The sequence below is a fragment of the Cibotium barometz genome, chromosome 11 (assembly GCF_041138505.1).
Source record: "Cibotium barometz isolate CiBa-2024 chromosome 11, ASM4113850v1, whole genome shotgun sequence".
Taxonomy (NCBI): domain Eukaryota; kingdom Viridiplantae; phylum Streptophyta; class Polypodiopsida; order Cyatheales; family Cibotiaceae; genus Cibotium; species Cibotium barometz.
Window position 1 is genome coordinate 39430008 of NC_141056.1, and position 23857 is coordinate 39453864.

Sequence of the window (23857 nt, forward strand, 5' to 3'; positions counted from 1 at the left end):
ACCACTGACCATGTATTCACTTTGAGATGTATGATTGATCAGGCCAGAGTGAGGAAGAGAAAGCTCTATTGCTGCTTTGTGGATTTCCGCAAGGCATTTGACACAGTACCACGAGAGAGGCTCTTTCAGCGCCTGCAGTCTCTTGGCATACCAACAGATATGACATGGGGCATCTATGCATTATATGAGCAGGTTTTTGGGCGAGTCAGATGTCCAGGAGGTATGTCCGAGACTATTGCTAGCACCATTGGTGTGAAGCAAGGATGCCCACTTTCCCCCACGATATTTGGGTTATACATTGATGAGGTGCTGACTTCATTACACGGGGAGGCGGAGATGGAGTTGATTTAGCACAGGTACCTCAGTACATATTATGCTCTATGCTGATGATATTGTATTAGTGTCTGAGTCTCCAGGTGGTCTACAGCAGCATCTACATGCACTCGATGATTTCTGCACACAGAGGGGTCTTACTGTGAACCTTGGGAAAACCAAGGTTATGGTCTTTCATACATCGAGACAGGGCAAGAGTCAACTGACATTCACTCTCGCAGGATGCCAGGTGGAGGTGGTGACATCATACGTGTACCTAGGGGTTACCTTCTCTGCAGCAGCCACACGCTTCACCATGGGTTAGCTAGATTGACACGGGGATATGCAGCATTGGCTATGCTAGAGAGACAGTGCCACCAGGCGCATTTTCAGGAGCCCCAGACGAAGGAGTGGCTATTTGACACATTAGTCACACCGGCATTGATGTATGGAGCAGCGGTATGGGCGCCAGGCCTTGCTACCCATTGGTGGACACAGATAGAGAGACCACAGGCCCTCATGATGGCACGCATGATACGCAGCAAACCGTCGGTACCTCATGACATTATCCGCGCAGAGTTTGCTGCGCCTCCTATGATGGTAGAGGCCATATTTCAAACTATATGCCTGCTAGACAGATTCAGAGAGATGCCACAGGACAGATTGTCATACAGAGCTTTTGAGGCATCTAGACAGCTGGCTGAGGCAGGAGACAGAGGATCATGGTATGCACAGGTCACACATTGGTTCTCAATGCATGGCCTAGACATGGATCATCTACCACCATTCCAGTATGACAGGGATGCACCACATATCCGTCTCTCTCATAGTGAGAGGAACAGAGTATTGAGACAAGATCTATGGCAGCTCTATACACGAGAGACATGGATATCGCCTACACAGCCTCTTCCACCGAAGATGCTATACTACAGAGATCACTTCATGAGAGTATCACTGATGATGGATTTATAGAGAGGCCTAGATACATGGAGGGCTTTTTACCACACGGCTCCCGAGTGGCTATTGGTCAGCTCAGAGTTTCATCACACCAATTGGAGATTGAGACTGGCAGAGCAGCACGGATCCCCCGAGAGGAGAGGGTATGCAGATTGTGCAGAGAGGAGGTGGAGAGTGAGGAGCATTATGTATGCAGATGCAGAGCATATACAGCCATCAGAGAGAGATATCCCATTTTATTCAGAGAGCCACATTCCCGACGCCAGATCTTTGAGGCAGCAGACCAGCGCATACTGGGGAGATTCATTCTAGACATACAGCGCCACAGAGAGATATTATTACAGGCTCAGACAGCTCCAGAGGGGGGGCGACAAACACAGATTACATTTTTTCAGAGATCCATCCCCCTCCCAGCCCCTACACGGCAGGGTTGATACAATGCCACGTGATCGCCTACAGATCCTTGGGGTTATATCAAACATGATTTGGGGCATTATTGCTTTATATGAGTCAATGGTTGGGAGGGTGACATGCCCTGGAGGACTCTCAGAGGAGATATCTAGTACTACTGGGGTGAAACAGGGCTGCCTGCTATCCCCCACCGACTTCGGGCTATACATTGATGAGATCTCTGACTTTATTGACAGAGCCGGAGGTGGAGGAACATCCCTAGCAGGCATACTTGAATGCTGATGATATAGTGCTTATTGCAGACTCACATGAGGGACTACAGTTGGGAAGACCAAGGTCATGGTCTTCTATACTTCCCCTAGTGTGATGAAACATTCCGAGATCACCTACATGGGCAGCCAAGTGGAGGTAGCAAACTCATGTCTACTTGGGGGTCACTTTCACAAGCTCTAACAGAAACTTCTCCATGAGACAGGCATCACAAGACAGATTAACTAGGGGATAGGCTGTACTTGCCCTCCTAGAGAGACAGTGCCACCAGACACACTTCCAGGAGCCCAGGACGAAGGGCTGTCTTTTTGACACACTAGTGACTCCGGCGATGATGTATGCATCCCCATTCTGGGCACCAGGCTTATCAGCGGCAAATTGGCAGCGCATAAAGCGTCCACAGATCTTGATGCTATCCAAATTTATACGCATCAAACCATCTGTCCCTGACCATATCATTTGAGCAGAGTTTGCTACAGCACGTAGTGCGGAGGTAGATGCCTTATTCCAGACAGTATCCTCACCTACATACAGAGGATACAAGCCATGGATTCGTCACGATTACCATACCTGGCACTACAATCTTCTCTGCTGATAGTGGAGAGAGGGGTGCATCCTGTGTGAAAATGGCATTTTATCCAGCCCAAAAAGGGGGATTTTTACTGGATTTATTAGATTTTATTCATCTTTTTTGTACCTTACTGCTGGCCGATTGCCCTTTCACTGGTGGTATACTGTGCAGTGCTTCTCTTTTGCAGATTGTCTTGAGCAATGATGTATCTTTAGTGATTATCTGTATTGCAGCTAGTTCATTTTAGTGTTGACGAGCGTATTGTTCAAGGACGTTCACACCTAGTTGGTGTAGTTTCAGTGTCCACCCTGTCATCAAGTTTAGTAGCATAGCCTCTTCATTCAGCAGCTCGTACCACTTCATTGACCCTATCAGGTACCATATGTGCTGTTGCTGCTACTCCTGCCGGCACCTACACTCCATCTGCATCATCACTTCACCTTCCGCTGCCCACTACCACCTCACATGCCTCTGCATCCACTGACACGAGCCTTCGACACCGACCACCTCTCGGAGTGCCTTTGCCTCACATCGACGCGAGCCTTCGTCACCAACCGTGCCTCAGCTCCGACACCGTCTTTGCTTCTGCACTGGTCTTCTTCATAGAGTCTCCTCACATCAGAGGCCCTCTTGTACATATTTTCACTCACTATGATATATACACTCACTCACCCATTTCATGCTGTGATAAGCTGATTCTCCAAACTCTGATCTAGACCACACAGGGAATGGGACTTCTTACTCAGAGGAGAGCCCCGTTCAAGATCTTACTTTGATAGACGATCAACCCATGTACATCTACTCATCTTCACCACCTTTGCCATCACGATCTCCCTCTCTGACTTTATCAGACTTTGCTTCCAGAGGGGGATACATTCCTTCTACCAATGTGTCGGTGGGACCCTGGCATCCTTCATTTTTTCTCATCTTCTATCATGGTCCCCTTTTTGACCTGAGAGGGGGTGTGTGAAAATGGCATTTTATCCAGGCGTAAAAAGGAGATTTTTATTGGATTTATTAGATTTTATTCATCTTTTTTGTGTCTTGCTGCTGTGGCCAACTGCCCTTTCACTGGACCGACCAGCAGCCCCCCTTACTATATATAGCATAGCCTCTTCATTCAGCATCTCGTACCACTTCATTGACCCTATCAGGTACCATATGCGCTGGTGTTGCTGCTGCCGGCGCCTACATGCCATCCGCTTCAACATCACTACACCTTCCGCTGCCCACTACCACCTCATAGTGCCTCTACATCCACTGACGCGAGCCTTCGACACCGACCACCTCTTGGAGTGCCTTTGCCTCACATCGACACAAGCCTTCGTCACCAACCGTGCCTCAACTCCGACATCGTCTTTGCTTCTGCACTAGTCTTCATCATAGAGTCTCCTCACATCAGAGGGACCTCTTGTACATATTTTCACTCACCATCATATATACACACTCTCACCCATTTCATGCTATGTTATCTCTCGTACATCTGGTCCTTTCGTCCTTTTGCCCTTACACATCCGTCCTGGTATGCTTCTATCCTCACAAGGTTCACCACACACGAACTACACGAGCCAACTATCCCCATTTCAGTATGACCCAGACTCCCCCTACACCAGCCTCACACATGTGGACAGGAACCAGGTAATTTTATATGACTTGCTATAGTTACACATTCGAGATACATGGATTACCCCAGGGGAGCCCCTACTACCACCCAAGATGCAGTACTCCAATGACCATTTTCTAAGGCTTACAGAGGATGGATTCATACAGAGGCCAAGGCACCTAGATGCTTTCATGTCACATGCCATGAGGATAGCACTTGGTCAGCTCATGGTCTCACCCCATAGGTTCGAGATTGAGGTTGGTAGAGCAACAAGGATCCCTAGAGAGAGTATGCCTGTAACACGCGGAAGCTCTGGGAGTCTTCTTTCAGCCCTAAACACTCTTGAAAACCTTCTGATGCAAAAACGCACCATCTGATGCAAAAACGCAGGTAGAGAGAGAGTAGAGAGAGAGTAAGAAGTGCTGGAAATTCAGTATATACTATGGTACAAAAAGGTACATATCTTTACAGCCATGGGCTGCCTTCATAAAAAGGTTGTTAACCCTAAAACTGTCCCCTATGGGACCTCTAAGGATCCACTCCCCTAGTGGGAGAGAATGAATAAACCAAGGAGCAAGGATCCCTATTTATATGGGACTTTTGACACTTTATGCTGGCCGACTGCTGGTCGGCCAGTTCCATGTCCAAACAATCCCCTTTTTGCCCTGCCCGACTGCTGCTGGTCCTTGTCTTTGATGCGCATGCTGCCCACCCCTCTGCTGACGTAAGCCGACAGCTCCTCTGGCAGCCAGCATCCACTGCCCTGCAGCCGACAGCCATCTGATCATGCTTTGCTCCATGTCCACCTCAGATGAGTCACCTGAAGCTCCTACCTTCTGGTTCTACTGGTTCATAATCTTTATCTGCTTGCCCCTTCTGGATTTAGCCCTAGAAATGTCCATGGCATTGCTGATGCACATGACATCCCCCTCTGCTAAACTTGATGCCGGGAATCCAACCTGCTCTTGGATGACTGTCATCATCCCAATCCTGTCCTGAAGTCCCTCTGTCATCATCCATCCCTGGCAAACCTTTTTCTCTGAAAATCCGTTCTGTTCTCCAAACCACTCTGTCTCTGATGAAGATCTATGCATCTGGTCTTCCTCTAGTCCACAATCCATTCCTGCCCTGACTCTGAACACCGTCTTGGTCTTCGTTCCTGGAACTGAGTCTGGCACTCTCACATCACCCTTGGAGGATCAACCTCCCTTGGGACCGTTCCCTTAGAACCTATCTGGCTCACGGAACTGCCATCCCTATCTGGCACTGTGGAACACCACCAACAAACCTCCTGGGAGTTCTTCCCGATCTGTGTTCCCGCCTTGGGCTTCGAATCCGTGTACTTTCATGTACCTTGGACCTGTACACCATCATATGGGACTGAATCAGTGTTTAGCTTGGCTGAGCCTGATGCTCTGACACCAATGTAACACGCGGAAGCTCTGGGAGTCTTCTTTCAGCCCTAAACACTCTTGAAAACCTTCTGATGCAAAAACGCACCATCTGATGCAAAAACGCAAGTAGAGAGAGAGTAGAGAGAGAGAGTAAGAAGTGCTGGAAATTCAGTATATACTATGGTACAAAAAGGTACATATCTTTACAGCCATGGGCTGCCTTCATAAAAAGGTTGTTAACCCTAAAACTGTCCCCTATGGGACCTCTAAGGATCCACTCCCCTAGTAGGAGAGAATGAATAAACCAAGGAGCAAGGATCCCTATTTATATGGGACTTTTGACACTTTATGCTGGCCGACTGCTGGTCGGCCAGTTCCATGTCCAAACAATCCCCTTTTTGCCCTGCCCGACTGCTGCTGGTCCTTGTCTTTGATGCGCATGCTGCCCACCCCTCTGCTGACGTAAGCCGACAGCTCCTCTGGCAGCCAGCATCCACTGCCCTGCAGCCGACAGCCATCTGATCATGCTTTGCTCCATGTCCACCTCAGATGAGTCACCTGAAGCTCCTACCTTCTGGTTCTACTGGTTCATAATCTTTATCTGCTTGCCCCTTCTAGATTTAGCCCTAGAAATGTCCATGGCATTGCTGATGCACATGACAATGCCATAGAGAAGTAGAGTCTGAGGAATATTATATTTGTCAATGCCCAGTGTATTATGAGATCAGAGGGAGATCTAACTGCCTATTTAGAGAGGGGTCTAGGCCATTATCTCGGGTTATGGAGTATCCAAATCAACGTTGTCTCGGACTCTTCATGTTGGAGATCTAACGACATACAGAGTTACTATTCAGAGATCCTCGACCCCGACACCCATCACCAATTTTTTATGCCCCCAAGAGGATGCCTCGTGCCCAATGGAGTGACAAACAAGCCAAACGGAGTCAAATCTTCCCGCAGTTTGGAGGTGTGATTGAATACATCAGTGGCAAGAATAACCCCATTGCCAATGCTCTAAGTCACAAAGGTACCATTCAGCCTTTGCAAGAGTCCATTGTGCTTGAAATACAGGGAAAAGATTTAAGCAATATGAAGGCATAGTATGAAGATTCTTTGGAATTTGGGACTCAGTATAGATTGGCCCCTCAATCAGAACCGGGTCACTATACCATCCACGATGATTGGTTGTTTTACAAGAACCGGCTATGCATACTAAGCGGAAAGCGACAGGCACTTCTTCACGATGCCCATGACTCTCGTCAGAGGTCATCGCAGTATCAACAGTACATTGGAGAAGTTAGAGCATTCATTTTACTGGCCAAAGATGAGAAGGGATGTCTATCAACATGTCCAATCATGTCAGATTTGCCAAAAGGTGAAGGTTTCTCATACGAAGCACCCACGGTTGCTACAGCCTTTGCCGATTCTGACTTTTCCAGGTCACCAACATGGATTTTGTAGGACCCCTTCCAACAACATTTGGATCCGGGAACACAATGCATGACGATTGTTGACCGATTCAGTAAGTTTTGCATGTTCATTCTGTGCAAGCAAACGGCTACAGCAAAAGATAGCGCTTGCTTGTTTTTTCACCTCTAGTATCCCATATGTGGTTTGCCAAGGACAATTACATCCGACAAGGATCCAAAGTTTACTTCCAATTTCTGGAGAGCATTATTCAACAACTTTGGAACCAAGTTACAGTTGTCCAATGCATTCCATCCTCAAACAGATGGCCAAACAAATATATATAATCAGCTGCCATTTGATGTTCTCAAGTCATATTGCCATGATACAGTCAAAGTGGGAGCATTATCTTCCTTTGATACCGGCAACCCTGAATGATACTCACTCGTCCAATATTAGCCGTACTCCTTATGAGGCAACATTTGGCCGCCATTTCTTGTCACTTCTTATAAGGATGGTGTCGCCTTTCTTGGAGGCCAACAAGACCGCAAATATTTTCAAAAATCATTGAGTCAGTAAAGTAGTGCCTCGCCAAAGCTTAGGAAGCATACACTAGGCAAGCCAACAAGTCTAGAGGAGATATCAACTACAACGAACGAGATTGGGTGTATCTCAGGATCACGAAAGTAAAGATTGAAGCAAGTGGGCAAGCGTTGTCCCAAGCTTTCGTTTCAAAGCTTTGGCCCTTTTTCGATCATCGAAATGATCAGTGATGTCTCCATGAAGCTAGACAATTGGACTATGCATAATGTCTTCAATGTTTCTTGGTTGAAGCATTGTATCATCAAGGATTCCTGAAGATACAAGCTTCATCGCCATCACATGCCGAATTTCCAATGACATCCATGCAATGAAAACATTTTGCAAACATGTTTTGTCGAAGCTGGGGTTGCTTTTGTCACAAGGACCTCACTCCCCAATCCCCAATGTCTTGCCACAAGTAGCTATGCTCCACTGGCATCCATACACAAGCATGTGTGTACCAGGCCGAGTCATAGAAGACCTTAATGGTCATACATGCGAATGTAGAGTAGGTAAAGAGAACTTGAAGAAACTCTTACCACTGAATTTGCTGAATTCTGAGAGAAGAAATCAGCTTTTGATCAAATTGTTGGTGTAGAAATGCTCCAAAGCCCTATGGTGGACTAGCATTGCAAGTGGTCTTAGATGAGCAACGACCTAAGATGGTTGACGAAAGCTGAAGTCGTCAAGTCAAGCCCGAGCAGATTCTCCTCCGCAGATGGAAGCATGGTTCCGATCACAGACATTGACAGTTCTACACAAAATTAAAGGACCAAGGCACTCATGAAGCCGTATGGCTAGATGAAGAATTCTTCCAAGCACACCCGCAGATATTGTCGGGCTACTTGGAAGCCATGAAGCACAATGGAGAGAGATTACACAACACAATGATGAATGAATTATTATAATACTTCCACCATGTATATTGCTTTTATAGGCATCAAGCCTCATCTTTTGACCTAGACCTTAATAAGGGTGGTTCACACCCTAAGGGAGTGTTCACACCAATGGACATAGTACCCGCAGCTTGCTCAGAGACTCGTGAACATGGCTGAGAGGCTAATAAGCATGGCTCAAAGGCTCATGTATCATGGCTCAAAGGCGAAAGATTGGTCATGTCCTGCCTCAGGAGACAAAAGACAGCCTATATCAATCTACCAAGACAACCCCCCCCCCCCAACCAAAAAAAAAAAAAAAAAAACTCGCTCAAGGTAGGGTAAAAGGGAATGATGGAGCATTACAAAAAAGGAGCCCAAAAGATTCAGATTTTGAGGGACATCCCGAGGAGAGAACTCATGGCTAAAAAATATTCAGATTTTAGGGGACATCCCGGGCAAAGAACAATTGACTCAAATAAAAAAGGACTAGAAGCCGAGGAACTCTCCTCAATGCCAATGAAGATCCTTTTGCATCGTCGTTTCCAAGATTCCGACACTTATTGTCAAGTGTTGGAATCGTACTTGTAAAGAACAGATGCTTCGTGATGATGCTTGCAGTACCGATGGTTGTAATCTTTTTAGGCATGATAGATAGGGAAGAGAACCCGAGGGACCCAATGAGTTCCTCCATGAAACTTTATCTCAAAAGGATATTGATATGGACAATAAGTACCTTGCTGACATATGCAAGCTGTTGCGGAGGAGGTCGGGCGAAGAAGACCAAGAGAAAACCGTCGAGGCCGACGAATCATTGGTGAAGAGGGCTCTTGTAGCACGAAACTAGTTTGATCGTGTAACGCACAGCAAGACCACCTTTATACCTTCATTCTAGTGAGCATGAAGCAATCCACTTTAATCTTTATACACGAGGTAGAGATGAAAGGGGAGAAGAGATGAAGGGGGAGAGAGAGAAAGAAAGAAAGAAAGAAAGATTTTATTAACGTCTTCCAAAAGACCGAACTCGGCCTATGAGACAAATCGGAGTACCTGTATGGGGTATCCTCTGTCATCCCAACAAAATGAAAAAGCACTGAATTAAAAAAAAAGCTGAATCTGGGTGTGGAGGGGATGGAGCTCTACTACTAGGAGAATGCAAAGCTATATGCATGGAGTATACAATCATGATATGCAACCTAGCTAGCTCCATCCTGTACCATACTGGGGGTATAAAATGGTATACATCAGTGAAGGGGGTGTCCACAGCTCCCTGAAGAACATGCCTGGGTGTGCTCTGAAGCGAGCCTGTCGCTCCGCACCCTCTCTGTGAAACTGAGCTCTGATCTCTGTCATCTCTCTCTGGTATAGGCGTGGTGTTCGAAAGCCAGGTGTCCTCTGTCTCCTGCGGGCTCTAAGTGTCTCTGCTCTCTGGAGAGTAATTCCCTGCCGTGTAGGGGCTGGGAGGGGTATGGATCTCTGAAAAAATGTAGTAATCTGTGTCTGCCGCCCCCCCTCTGGAGCTGTCTGAGCCTGTAATAATGTCTCTCTGTGGCGCTGTATGTCTAGAATGTATCTCCCTAGTATGCGCTGGTCTGCTGCCTCAAAGATCTGGCGTAGGGAATGTGGCTCTCTGAATAAAATGGGATATCTCTCTCTGATGGCTGTATATGCTCTGCATCTGCATACATAATGCTCCTCACTCTCCACCTCCTCTCTGCACAATCTACATACCCTCTCCTCTCGGGGGATCCGTGCTGCTCTGCCAGTCTCAATCTCCAATCGGTGTGATGAAACTCTGAGCTGACCAATAGCCACTCGGGAGCCGTGTGGTAAAAAGCCCTCCATGTATCTAGGCCTCTCTATAAATCCATCATCAGTGATACTCATGAAGTGATCTCTGTAGTATAGCATCTTCGGTGGAAGAGGCTGTGTAGGTGATATCCATGTCTCTCGTGTATAGAGCTGCCATAGATCCTGTCTCAATACTCTGTTCCTCTCACTATGAGAGAGACGGATATGTGGTGCATCCCTGTCATACTGGAATGGTGGTAGATGATCCATGTCTAGGCCATGCTGTGAGAACCAATGTGTGACCTGTGCATACCATGATCCTCTGTCTCCTGCCTCAGCCAACTGTCTAGATGCCTGAAAAGCTCTGTATGATAATCTGTCCTGTGGCATCTCTCTGAATCTGTCTAGCAGGCATATAGTCTGAAATATGGCCTCTACCATCATAGGAGGCGCAGCAAACTCTGCTCGGATAATGTCATGAGGTACTGACGGTTTGCTGCGTATCATGCGTGCCATCATGAGGGCCTGTGGTCTCTCTATCTGTGTCCACCAATGGGTAGCAAGGCCTAGTGCCCATACTGCTGCTCCATACATCAATGCCGGTGTGACTAATGTGTCAAATAGCCACCCCTTCGTCCGGGGCTCCTGAAAATGCGCCTAGTGGCACTGTCTCTCTAGCATAGCCAATGCTGCATATCCCCGTGTCAATCTAGCTCTGGCTGCTGAACCCATGGTAAAGCGTGTGGCTGCTGCAGAGAAGGTAACCCCTAGGTACACGTATGATGTCACCACCTCCACCTGGCATCCGGCGAGAGTGAATGTCAGCTGACTCCTGCCCTGTCTCGATGTATGAAAGACCATAACCTTGGTTTTCCCAAGGTTCACAGTAAGACCCCTCTGTGTGCAGAAATCATGGAGTGCATGTAGATGCTGCTGTAGACCACCTGGGGACTCAGACACTAATACAATATCATCAGCATAGAGCATAATATGTACTGAGGTACCTGCTAAATCAACTCCATCTCCGCCTCCCCGTGTAATGAAGTCAGCTACCTAGAGCTTTCTCTTCCTCACTCTGGCCTGATCAATCATACATCTCAAAGTGAATACATGGTCAGTGGTAGAGAAAGCTCTCCTGAAGCCTGCCTGCCCTGATGAGCGTAAACCTGCTCGCTCAGCATATAAGCTAAGCTCCTGCTCCAGCACTGCACCATAGAGTTTGGCCAGCACGTGGCCAACCATAACCGTCCTGTAGTTGCTCGGATCGAGCATATCCCCTGTTTTGTGAATCGGCACAATGGTGTGCATCGTCCACTCCGCAGGCAAACCCTCTGCTAGTGCCCTGTTAAACAGGTGTGCAAGAAAAGGAGCTAAAGAATCTACTGCATATATGAGATGCTCACTCTGTAGGCCCATATGGTCGGCGGCCCGTCCATGCTGTAGGCGGCGGATAGCTTCCTGTACCATCGAGTGGGTAAAGAAGCTAGCTGTGGTAGGTCGAGGCTCCTGTGGCTGAGGTATAGGTGGCTGCTGTGGGGCATGGTATAGACCCTCTGCATATGTGTGCCATGTCTGTGGGTCTACAATAGGTGTCGGGGTCCGGGGCTCTCTGAAGTGCCGCCATGAGACAGGGCTATCTCTACTCATGAAGAAATGAAAGATCTCTAGCTCCTGTATCTCTGCGAAGGCCCGCCTTTTGCGGCGAGTAAGTCTCCTCATCTCTCTCCTCGACTCCTGCTCTGTGATGGCTCCCAAGGCTCTCTGTATGCGGAGTCGTGAGTATAGGGCTCTGCACTCGTCATCATACCATCTGTTCTGGGGCATAGTCCCAGGTCTCGCAGGCTCTCCTGAGTGTACACGATGTGGGAAGCTCTGTAATGCAGCCGTGTGTAAGAGTGATGCGAGCTGGGCTGTAATGGTATCCATAGATGCCAGGGGATCCATGAGTAGGAGCCCATCCTCTACTCTGCCAGTGTATATGTCTGCCATGTCATGTGTGAAGTAGATGGTAGTGTGTGGCGTCGGTATGTGGGGGGCTGGTGATACTGGTGATCCGGCTATTGAAAATGCCAAGTATGTATGATCTGCCCCAATAGGACGAGGTGGAATGGAGAATGAGGTGACAAGCTGTGATGCCTCCAAAGACCCCATAATGTAGTCTACCACCGTGCCTCCGGTCCGTGTATGACCCCCATGTGGGAAGCATGTCAGCCCTCCTGATCCCGGCCACTGTAGCATCCCGTTATAAATAACGAGACGATGCCTGGCTCCCAACTCTAGTAAGTGGTCCCCATAATGTCCTCTGTCTGGTCCAGTGTCCTCTGATGCCCGACTAGCCCCTATCTCCTCTGGATCCACAGGGTGGAGGATCTCCATGTCATCATAGTCATACACCTCACACTGTCTGCTCTGTGTGTGGGCATTGAAGTCACCCGTAAGAAATACTTCCCCTAGTGTAGAATAATGCATAATCTCCTCTGACAGACAAGTGTACGGCGAGGCTCCTATCTCCTCCTCCTGTGGCATGTCCTCTGTAATGACATAGGAGGATCCTGATGGAGAAAAGTAACATAGAGCTATGTATATAACCCTGTCCTGTGAGAGCTGTAAGCTGATCCACATGTATCTGGCCTCTGGATCCTGTGCTACCACTCTCAGTCTCCCCTGTAGCTCCCGTCTGAATAGGACTGCTACTCCCCCCGACCCTCTCGAGGTACCCTGGCGTGTGGTCCTCCTGTATGCTGACTCCCACTGGAATCCCTCTACTCGAGGTAGCCCTCTCTCTGGGCTCTGATGTGTCTCTGTCAGAAGTATGATGTCTCTCCCCACCATAACATGCTCCAGTCGTCCAGGCTGCACCCATAGTGAACCATTACAGTTCCATACTGCTATGTGTATCTCTGTCAGTGGCCTGGTTTGTGTCCCATAGGCCCCAAACCGCTAATCCATGGGCCGGCCATCAATGATGACCCGACCATCTCGATAGAAGGCCTTCTTGCCTTCTCTCCTCGCGTGTAAGACTCGTGGCATGCAAGTTCTCCTATGCTCAAGCTGCATCCTCGTGAGATCATCATCCAAGAAAATAGGAGCTCCCTCTAAACCCCGTAGTATGACCCTCTTCCTCATGAATGTGACCCTCTCCGTCTCTCCTGCAAACTGTAGGATGAGGGCTCGCTTGCGTGTTGAGTCTTTCCCGGCTCTCCATGCTTTGGTGAAGGGGAGAGGGTGCTCTTCCTTGTAGCCGAGCTTCATGCATAGAAGCTGTCCATCTTTCTCGGGAGTGGAGTCGGGTGTCTCGGCTATACCTGTGACTCGAATGTTGAGGCGGCGGGCATGCCTCATCTTCTCCTCCTCAATGGTGGTGTGAATGATTTGGTTTTCTTCCCTTTGAGTTTCCTCCCTCACTTCTTTACGGATGTTCTTCTTCACCACCTCGACCCATCCTGACTGCTTGGCTTCGAGCTTTCCCTCCATGTCCTTTGTGATCTCCTTGGAGATCTCTTCTTTGATGGCCGTGAGAGTGTTGTCATTGATCTCCCCTTCTTCCTTCTCAGCATTCTTGATGGCTACCATTTCCACTTTCAATGCACTCACCTCCTCCTTGAGTGCCGTGTTCTCTTGTTCGAGGTTCGTGACCCGTGCTTCGAGAGCTATGATGTGCTTGTGTAGTTTGTTTTCCACCTCATTGAGAGAGAGAGAGAGAGAGAGAGAGAGAGCAGAGAATAACACCGCATAGGATCCCCATATAACCACTAAAGGGGCCCCTCCCACAAGCAAGAGTAATTGCTTATTACTTTGGACAATTGTTATGATGCAGAGAACTTACTGAGTATGACTGACCGAGACTGCCAAATGCAAGGACGTTGTAGACCAGAGGTCTACTAAACCATCAAGCTGGTTGAAAGCAACTTTGAAGCCACTTCGGATAGCCTTATGCACACCCAGATCTGCTGAGGGAGATGCACTAATAAAGGTTGAATGCTGAAGCAAACTTTGGGGCTTGCTATGGACTGAAGCACTAGGTGCTTGGCTGAGATTTATGCATGCATAAGACCAAGGTCTTTAAGCACACATATTCTTCTCTGTATCTATCGTTGAAAGAATGATTTATGAGATAATTTATGCAATGGATTATGGGCTGCTTTTATCGTGTCTGCAGGCTGCTGGTCAGTGGCTGCAACTGCTGTAGGCCAATACTAAATGGCCACGACTAGATAAAAACAAGCATTAAATGCTTGCGATTTTCTCGTGTGTGTTGTGAGCGTTGCTGTGAGTGTTGCCTAGGGTGGCGAGGTAGCCAAATGAGATTGCCACCTTCATGGTACCTTGAGCTACTAATAACTGGCTTTCTACCCATCTTTTGACACCATGAAGATATCTTGACACTTATGTGATTTCTTTTGTGGAACTGAAGTCTTGTAATATGCGGAAGCTTCGGAGAAGGATCGGTACTTCAAAACTCAGAAATCAGCACTCTTTTCGCGACGGAATTAACGCACAAACTGAAAGACGATGTGCAGAAAATAGAGAGAGAAGGGGGAGATGGAGAGGACACAGTATTGGGTCCCAATTACCCTCTGTAGGGCCCCCACCACGGATGGTGTATTTGCTTTATTAGAATGATGTAAATCTGAAAACAAATACAAAGTACTTGACCTTTTCTTGGCTGGAAAACCTGCCCTTGACCTTCAGTCCTTCACCCCTTTGCTTTAGCAAGTTCTTGGCTGTCCTGGCCCTTGTTTGCTTGGAGCACTTGGTGAATTATGAGATGGATTCATGGATTGTGGACTGGGGTATTTATACTCTACATAGCATCCAGTCGGCCAGTTAATAAAAGCTCCACGACTGGGTATTTTCCAATAAAGTGTTTTCACACTATATTCCATGCTGTCCAGCCTGCGCATGCTTCTGGGGCAGCATCCTGGCTGCTGGGCACCATGCGCATGGGTGTGGGACTGCCCCCTACACCTGGCCGACTAGCTGGGTAGGGTATTAGACCCAGTCGGCTGCCTGTCCAGCAGCAGTACAGCTGGCCGACAGCCCCTCCAGCCCATGCCTTGGCTGGTGGGCAAAGCTTGGGCCCTCCTGGCCCCTTGGGGGTGGTTCTACACCTCCCCCATGCCCATACTAAGAGTGCAAGTGCAATTCTTCTCACTGGGGTAGCCCTATGGGCTGGCCCCATCTCTACATGCAAACCTACATGCCTACAGAGGCCTGGCATCCAGTTGCAAACCAGATACACAGAACATCTGACATCATTCCAGAGGGAGACTCACAGCGCGGACTGGCACTGCTTCATGTGCAGGACAGTGCACATCTGACCTTGGACGCATGTGCAGGACAATGCACACCTGACCTCGGACAACTGAGATGGATCCCTGGCTGACTCGTCCCGGACTGGGCTCACATGGGACCAGTTCACCATCCCAGGTCCTGCACCTTCTGTACAGAAATGTCTACGTGGCATCCAAGTGCGGGATGCACGTGACATCCCCTTCTGCTTAACTTGACGGAAGCTGCATAGCCTCCAAATAATCCGTCAATAATGCCGGATAGTCTTCGAAAAATTCTTTGTCGAGCCATACCGCTTCATGAGTTCCTCAGTCCTGAAACTTCGTGAGGAACTGTCGTAGTCTTCGGCCTGAGCCATGCTTGAAACGGTGCAGAAGGATCTGTTCTGGAACCATTACTTCTGCTTCATCAATGATGTCTGGTTCCGCTTCGTCTTTGACCTCTGAAGGGGGTGGACCTGCATATGGCTTTAACCAACTGACATGAAATACATCGTGCATAGTCCAACTCGGAGGTAGCTTTAACTGCATAGACACCTCATTAATCTTTTTCCGGATGGGAAATGGTCCGAAGCTCCTGAAAGACAACTTTGGGCATCGCTTGCCCACCTGCTTCAATCTTTGCTTCATAATCCGAAGATACACCCAATCTCCTTCCGAAAACTTCATGTCCCTTCGGTCTTTATTGGCCTGTCGAGTGTAGGCCTCTTGCGCTTTTGCCAATCTGTCTTTAACGGACTCTAGGATCTCCTGGTAAGACTCCGTCACTCTGTTCGCCTCCGGTACTGAAGACGAAGTCCTGGTTAACAACGACTGGAAAGGCCTTCCAAACGCTGCCTCATATGGAGTCCTGCCAATAGCTGAAGAAAAAGAGTCATTCAAAACAGCTTGAACTAAAGGCAAAAACGATTCCCACTTACCTTGCTGATCGTGGACATAACACTTAAGCACATCGGTTGTATATCTCTGTCTGGCCATCTGTCTGTGGGTGGAATGCACTGGAAAAATTCAACTTAGCACCAAAATTATCAAACAATGCCCTCCAAAAATGACTGGTAAACTTGGCATCTCGGTCTGACACTATGGTCCTAGGAATCCCACCAATCGGGTACCAATGCCGAATGAATAGCTGGGCAACATCCTCGGCGGTCACATCTGCAAGGAATAAGCATAACAAATTTGCTGAACCTATCAACAATCGTTAAACACTGCGTATTACGCTTACTCGGACTGGGAGGCAGATTTGTGACAAAGTCCATTGAAATGTCTTGGAAAGGACCCTCAGGAATTGGCAAAGGCTGTAACAACCCTATCTTCTTTCCACGAGGAGCTTTCACCTTTTGACAAATGTCACAGTGTTGTACATATGTAAACACATCACGCCTCATCTTTGGCCAATAGTATTGCGGTTGCCGTTCTAATTTCTCCAGAGTCGAATTCATGCCCCTATGACCACCTGTAATGGCGTCATGGGCATCATGGAGAAGAGCTGCCCGAAATGATTTCATGACACACAGTCGGCCTTTGTAGAAAAGCCAACCATCGCGTATCAGAAAATGGCATGGTCCTGTGGCATCCAATGCCTGTTCCCACTGCGTACCGAATTCCTCGGAATCCGCGTACGTGTGCTTCATGTCTTCTAGTCTTGTACCAACAAGGTCAAGTCTAGTGGTCTGAATCGCAGATACTTGTCCCTTCCTGCTCAAAGCATCAGCCACTGGATTGGCCTTTCCTGGAAGGTACTCAATCATGCCACCGAACTGCTGGAATATCTGACTCCAGCGGTGTTGTCGATCACTCCACTGTGCACTTGGCATCGTCTGAATCCAGCGCAATGCCTGATGGTCAGTGCGGACCTCGAAGTCACGGCCATACAGGAAATGTTTCCAATGTTTCAAGGCCTGAATAACTGCTAGGAGTTCACGATCATAGACTGAGTAGTTCTTTTCGGCGGGCAGTAACTTACGAGACATGTAAGCTACTGGATGACCATTCTGTTGCAATACACCTCCAATTGCGATGTTACTCGCATCGGTGATCACCTGAAATGGTTCGTCCCACAAGGCAAGGGCTAAACAAGGCGCTTCTGACAAAGCCACCTTGAGGTTCTGGAATGCCTCCAACGCTCGTGGAGTCATTCGAATCTTTTGCCTCCTTGTTTTCACTCCCTTTAGCAGATCGGTGAGGTCTGCCGAGAGATCAGAAAACTTGTCAATGTGGGTGGAATATGCCTGGCATATACCCACAAATGATCTAATGTCATAAGCAGTCTGAGGTACTTCCCAGTTAACAATCTCGACCACTTTAGCCGGATCAAGTCGAATGCCTTCGGCACTGATTATATATATCCCAAGTAATGTACCTGAAACAGATAAAATTCTGACTTCTTTTCATTGACATAGAGCTCGTTGCTTTCCAGCAACTTAAGGACTTTCTCCACATCAATGTCATGCTGCTCAACTGTAGCTGAAAATATGAGTATGTCATCCAGAAATATGAACACACACACTCCAATCAACTCCCGGAAAATACGCATCATCATGCGGTTAAATGTAGCTGGGGCGTTCGTCAATCCAAATGGCATAACCACAAATTCATAGTGGGCCCGTTCTGTACGGAAAGCTGTCTTGGGGATGTCGATTCGAGGCATCGGGAATTGCTCTTGATAGTTAGCTTGTTGAGTGCACGATAATCGACACACAACCGAGAAGACCCATCTTTCTTCTTGACAAATAAGATCGGTGCTGCAAATGGCGACACGCTGGGGCGGATGAAGCCGGCTTGCAACAATTTGATGGGAGAATTAGGGTTAGGTCATGTGGGAGACATACACAGAGAAGCAAGGGAGAGAGAGAGAGAGAGAGTTGTGGGGATAAGTCAACTCATGAGGCATGAGTGTGTGACTCCCCTATCACACATGTATATTGCACTAGTACACATAGTGCACTTAGTACATTAAAAGTACTAAGTGTACTATGTACTATAACTTATGGGCTTGTACACACTATAAGGGTGGGCATAACGCCTTTACCCCAACAACCTCCCACTTAAAGGCAAAGTGCCCTTAAGTAAAGGAAAAGAAAAATCAGCATGTACATGATAATATACAAGGCCATATCAAGGCTGAAACTGGCCTCATCCAATGCCCATCAAGTGTCTGCAATGAGCAAACCGCTCCGGAGGCAAACTCTTCGTCAGTAGATCAGCCGGGTTGTCATCCGTATGAATCTTAACAAGCTGAATTTGCTTGTTCTCTATCACCTCTCTGATGAAGTGATACTTCACATCCACATGCTTCGTCTTTGCATGAAAAACAGGGTTCTTTGCCAACTGAATGGCACTCTGACTGTCACAATGCAACAATGGAATATCCCCTGTATAGCCCAAATCAACCACTAACCGAGATAGCCATAATGCCTCCTTGCAAGCCTCTGTGGCTGCAATATACTCGGCCTCTGTAGTAGATAAGGCTGTGCACTTCTGCATCCTGGATATCCATGACACAGCACCTCCTGTGAATGTAAATACATAACCGGTAGTAGACTTCCGGTTATCTGGATGACCGGCATAATCCGAATCCGTGTAACCATGCACTAATGCATCCTGTTTGCCAAAGCAAATGCACATATCCTGTGTGCCCTTCAGGTATCTCATGACACCTTTCACTCCTTCCCAATGCTTCTTGCCAGGGTTGGCCATGTATCTAGAAACCACTCCCACTACAAATGCAATGTCCGGCCTAGTAGCAACCATGGCATACATGAGACTGCCACAAGCTGAAGCATACGGAATCTTGGCCATATCAGCCCTGTCTCTATCTGACTGTGGGCTGTCCATAGCACTGAGTTTCACATATGGAGGCAAAGGAGTACTAGTCTTCTTCCCCCCGTCCATATTGAACCTCTGCAAGACTTTGCCAATGTATTCCTTCTGAGACAAATACAACACATGCTGATTTCTGTCCCGAAGTATCCGCATACCCAAGATGTGATTTGCATCACCCAAATCCTTCATATCAAAGGTTTGATGCAACCTCTGCTTCAAGGCATCCATCTCTTTACGAGATTTCCCGGCAATCAACATATCATCAACATACAAGATGAGGATCAATAGACTGCCATCCAAAGCTTTCTTGGTGTACAAGCAGTGATCTATGTCACTTCTCCTGAATTTCTGGGATTTCATGAATGTATCAAATTTATGATACCATTCCCTTGGTGCCTGTTTGAGCCCATAAAGACTCTTTTTCAGCTTGCATACAAGCTTCTCCTTTCCACTTATTGCATAACCCTCTGGCTGTTGCATATATATCTCCTCATGGAGATCACCGTGAAGAAAAGCAGTCTTCACATCCATCTGAATCAAGTCCAGATCATCATGCGCAACCAAAGCCAACACAGCTCTAAGTGTGGTCATTTTGACCACTGGAGAGAAGATCTCATCAAAGTCCACACCATATTCCTGCTTGAAGCCCTTAGCCACTAACCTGGCTTTGTATCTTGGCTTTGCATCTGGTGTAACTTTGAGCCTGTATACCCACTTGCATGGCAAAACTTTCTTGCCTGCAGGCAAATGCACCAACTTCCAAGTTCCATTTTTATGCAGAGAATCCATCTCTGACTTCATGGCACGCTCCCAGAGAGCCTTGTCTGCCCTCTGTAAAGCCTCTTTATAACATGAGGGCTCCCCACAGTCAGTAAGCATCAAGTAGTCAACCCCTGGAACAAACCTGTCAGGGGCTCTGGAGGGTCTTGTGGACCTCCGTACCCAATGACCATCATTTGCAGGTTGCTGTCCAGCCTGCATATCACCTATTGGTGGCTCCTGTTCCATGCCATAAGGCTGAAAAATCATGCCCGGTATCTCCTCTAACTGTGGTATATCCATAGGGATATCTTCTGCCATGTCTGGCTGTCCATTTGGACCATTTTCAGCACCATTTAAGGGCTGGTTTTCCTGCTGTAATGGCTGATTTACAGCCCTTGGTTGTTGTCCATGATGTCCATCATCATCAAAGATGACTCTGCCAGGCTCCTGTTGCCTTGCAGGCTCTTTATACATGCATGTTTCATCAAAAATGACATCATTGCTGCGTATGATCTTTCTATTCATGGGATCCCAAAGTCTATACCCCATTTCACCTCTGTCACCATATCCTAGGAATATGCATTTGTGAGACTTAGGATCAAGTTTGGTGCGCATTTCCCTGCGTATGTGCACGTACGCAACGCAACCAAACACTCTCAAGTGCTTGTATGACGGAGGCTTCCCTGTCCATACTTCTTCTGGCACTTTCCCACCAAGCCTCGTGTTAGGTGACCTGTTTATAAGGTGAACGGCTGTCATAACAGCTTCAGCCCAAAAACCATGAGGTAATGCAGCATGTGGCAACATAGAACGGACCTTCTCCTGTATGGTCCTGTTCATCCTCTCTGCTGTCCCGTTTTGTGGAGGATCATAAGGAGTAGAGAGCTCCCTCTTGATGCCTTTAGCATCACAAAGTCCTGAAACTGTTTGGACATATACTCTCCACCATTGTCGGAACGCAAAGCCTTCAATGTTTTGCCAGTTTGATTCTCAACAAGAGCAACAAACTTCTCAAACACTGAGAATGTATCACTCTTCAAACGAAGAGGATAGACCCACACCTTGCGTGTGGCATCATCAATAAAAGACACAAAATATTTTGCCCCTCCCAAAGAAAGCTGAGGCATCTCACATACATCTGTATGCACAAGCTCTAACTGAGCATCTTTCTGTCCAAGAGCTTTCTTGTGGGGGCACTGTAGTTGCCTACCATATATACAATGCTCACAAAACTGAAAACTTGAAAACTTTAGAGAAGGCAAGTAACCCAAACGAGACAATTGCTCCATTCCCTTGACACTCATGTGTCCCAACCGGCTATGCCACAGAGATTTCCGGCAGCTCGGTTGCATTTACATTAGCATGGTGACAAACACCTGCATGCATGAAATAAAGAGTGTCCACCTTAGAGCCTCTGGCAACAACCAGTGAGCCCTTACTAATTTTCCACTTTCCACGACCAAATGTGGTAACATAATCAGCATCATCAAGCTGTCCAGTAGAAAGCAGGTTCTTCTTGATCTCAGGCACATGCCTGACATCATGGAGCAGAAGCTGTGAGCCATCTGAAAACACAAGCCTCACATCACCTCTGCCAAGAATCTTGCATGCATGGTTATCACCCAAATAAACCACTCCTTCATTGCCAGCAGTATACCTGACAAACAAGTCTCTGCAACCTGTGACATGAAAGGAGGCACCTGAATCAATGATCCATGAGTGCATACCATGACCACCTGTAAGAAGTGAATGGGCATCAAGTGAAGACGTAAATAGGACCTCATCCTCACTGCCACCTGCATGTGACACATTGATTTCTTCAATCTTGACTCCACTTTTGCCCTTTGGCTTCATCTTTCTCTTTGTCTTTGCCTTTTCCCTTTTCCTTTTGATCATTTTTCCATTTGTAGCATTGCTTTTTAATGTGTCCCTTCTTGCCACAATAATGGCATTCCAAATCCTTTTTCGAGCGAGACTTGCTCCTTCCCCTTTCTTGGCTTTTTCCCCTTTGCTGGGATCTCCCAAGTGCATTCATTGCATTGGACTTTCCAACAGAGTTGTTTTTCCTGTTCATCTCTTCTTGAAGAAGAGCACCCTCAACATCTGCATATGACAGCATAGCATGCGAATTGCTAGTGGCTGTCCTGAATGTGTCCCAACTCTCTGGCAAAGTGCATAACAGAAAAGTGGCTTTGAACTCATCGTCCATTGCCAACTTTTGATTAATAGCCTGGCTGACAATACCATTAAACTCATTTAGATGGGCTGTCATAGACGCCCCTTCCTTCATCTGAAGACCTATGAGTTTCTTCAACCAATACACTTTGCTTGAGGCACTTTGCTGGGCATACAAGTCCTGCAATCTCTGCCACATTCCCCAAGCTGTCTTCTCTTCACGAATGCTGAAAAGTAATGAGTCTGACACAGACAACATGATAGTAGATCTTGCCAGCTCATCCATATCTTCCCACTCTTCAGCAGTAAGAGAAGCAGGCATTACACCCCTTTCTTTGATAGGCTTGTGCTGCTTTTTCTGGAGCAACACATTGTAGCACTGGGTTTGCCAAATATCATAATTATGCGAGCCTTCAAGCTTCTTGATGTGAAGCAATGAAGAGCTCTCACCTGTGGTTGCCATAGCAATATGCAACCTGTCAATGCCTGACTCCCTGCAAGTGTGCAAACACTGCACCAAAAGCACACAAAGTGCTCACAAAGTGCTCACACTTTGGCCATGTATCTAGAAACCACTCCCACTGCAAATGCAATGTCCGGCCTAGTAGCAACCATGGCATACATGAGACTGCCACAAGCTGAAGCATACGGAATCTTGGCCATATCAGCCCTGTCTCTATCTGACTGTGGGCTGTCCATAGCACTGAGTTTCACATATGGAGGCAAAGGAGTACTAGTCTTCTTCCCCCCGTCCATATTGAACCTCTGCAAGACTTTGCCAGTGTATTCCTTCTGAGACAAATACAACACATGCTGATTTCTGTCCCGAAGTATGCGCATACCCGAAATGTGATTTGCATCACCCAAATCCTTCATATCAAAGGTCTCATGCAGCCTCTTCTTCAAGGCATCCATCTCCTTACGAGATTTCCCGGCAATCAACATATCATCAACATACAAGATGAGGATCAATAGACTGCCATCCAAAGCTTTCTTGGTGTACAAGCAATGATCTATGTCACTTCTCCTGAATTTCTGAGATTTCATGAATGTATCAAATTTATGATACCATTCCCTTGGTGCCTGTTTGAGCCCATAAAGACTCTTTTTCAGCTTGCATACAAGCTTCTCCTTTCCACTCACTACATAACCCTCTGGCTGCTGCATATATATCTCCTCATGGAGATCACCGTGAAGAAAAGCAGTCTTCACATCCATCTGAATCAAGTCCAGATCATCATGTGCAACCAAAGCTAACACAGCTCTAAGTGTGGTCATTTTGACCACTGGAGAGAAGATCTCATCAAAGTCCACACCATATTCCTGCTTGAAGCCTTTAGCCACTAACCTGGCTTTGTATCTTGGCTTTGCATTTGACGCAACTTTGAGCCTGTATACCCACTTGCATGGCAAAACCTTCTTGCCTGCAAGCAAAGGCACCAACTTCCAAGTTCCATTTTTATGCAGAGAATCCATCTCTGACTTCATGGCACGCTCCCATAGAGCCTTGTCTGCCCTCTGTAAAGCCTCCTTATAACATGAGGGCTCCCCACAGTCAGTGAGCATCAAGTAGTCAACCCCTGGAACAAACCTGTCAGGGGCTCTGGAGGGTCTAGTGGACCTCCGTACCC

At 47.3% G+C, this 23857-nt stretch overlaps 1 protein-coding gene across 2 annotated transcripts in view; it reads right to left on the bottom strand.

The window, feature by feature from the left end:
* The window catches only part of LOC147634162 (uncharacterized), a 70896-nt gene that overhangs the window by 35950 nt on the left and 11089 nt on the right, over positions 1–23857 (bottom strand). The window lies entirely within an intron of this gene.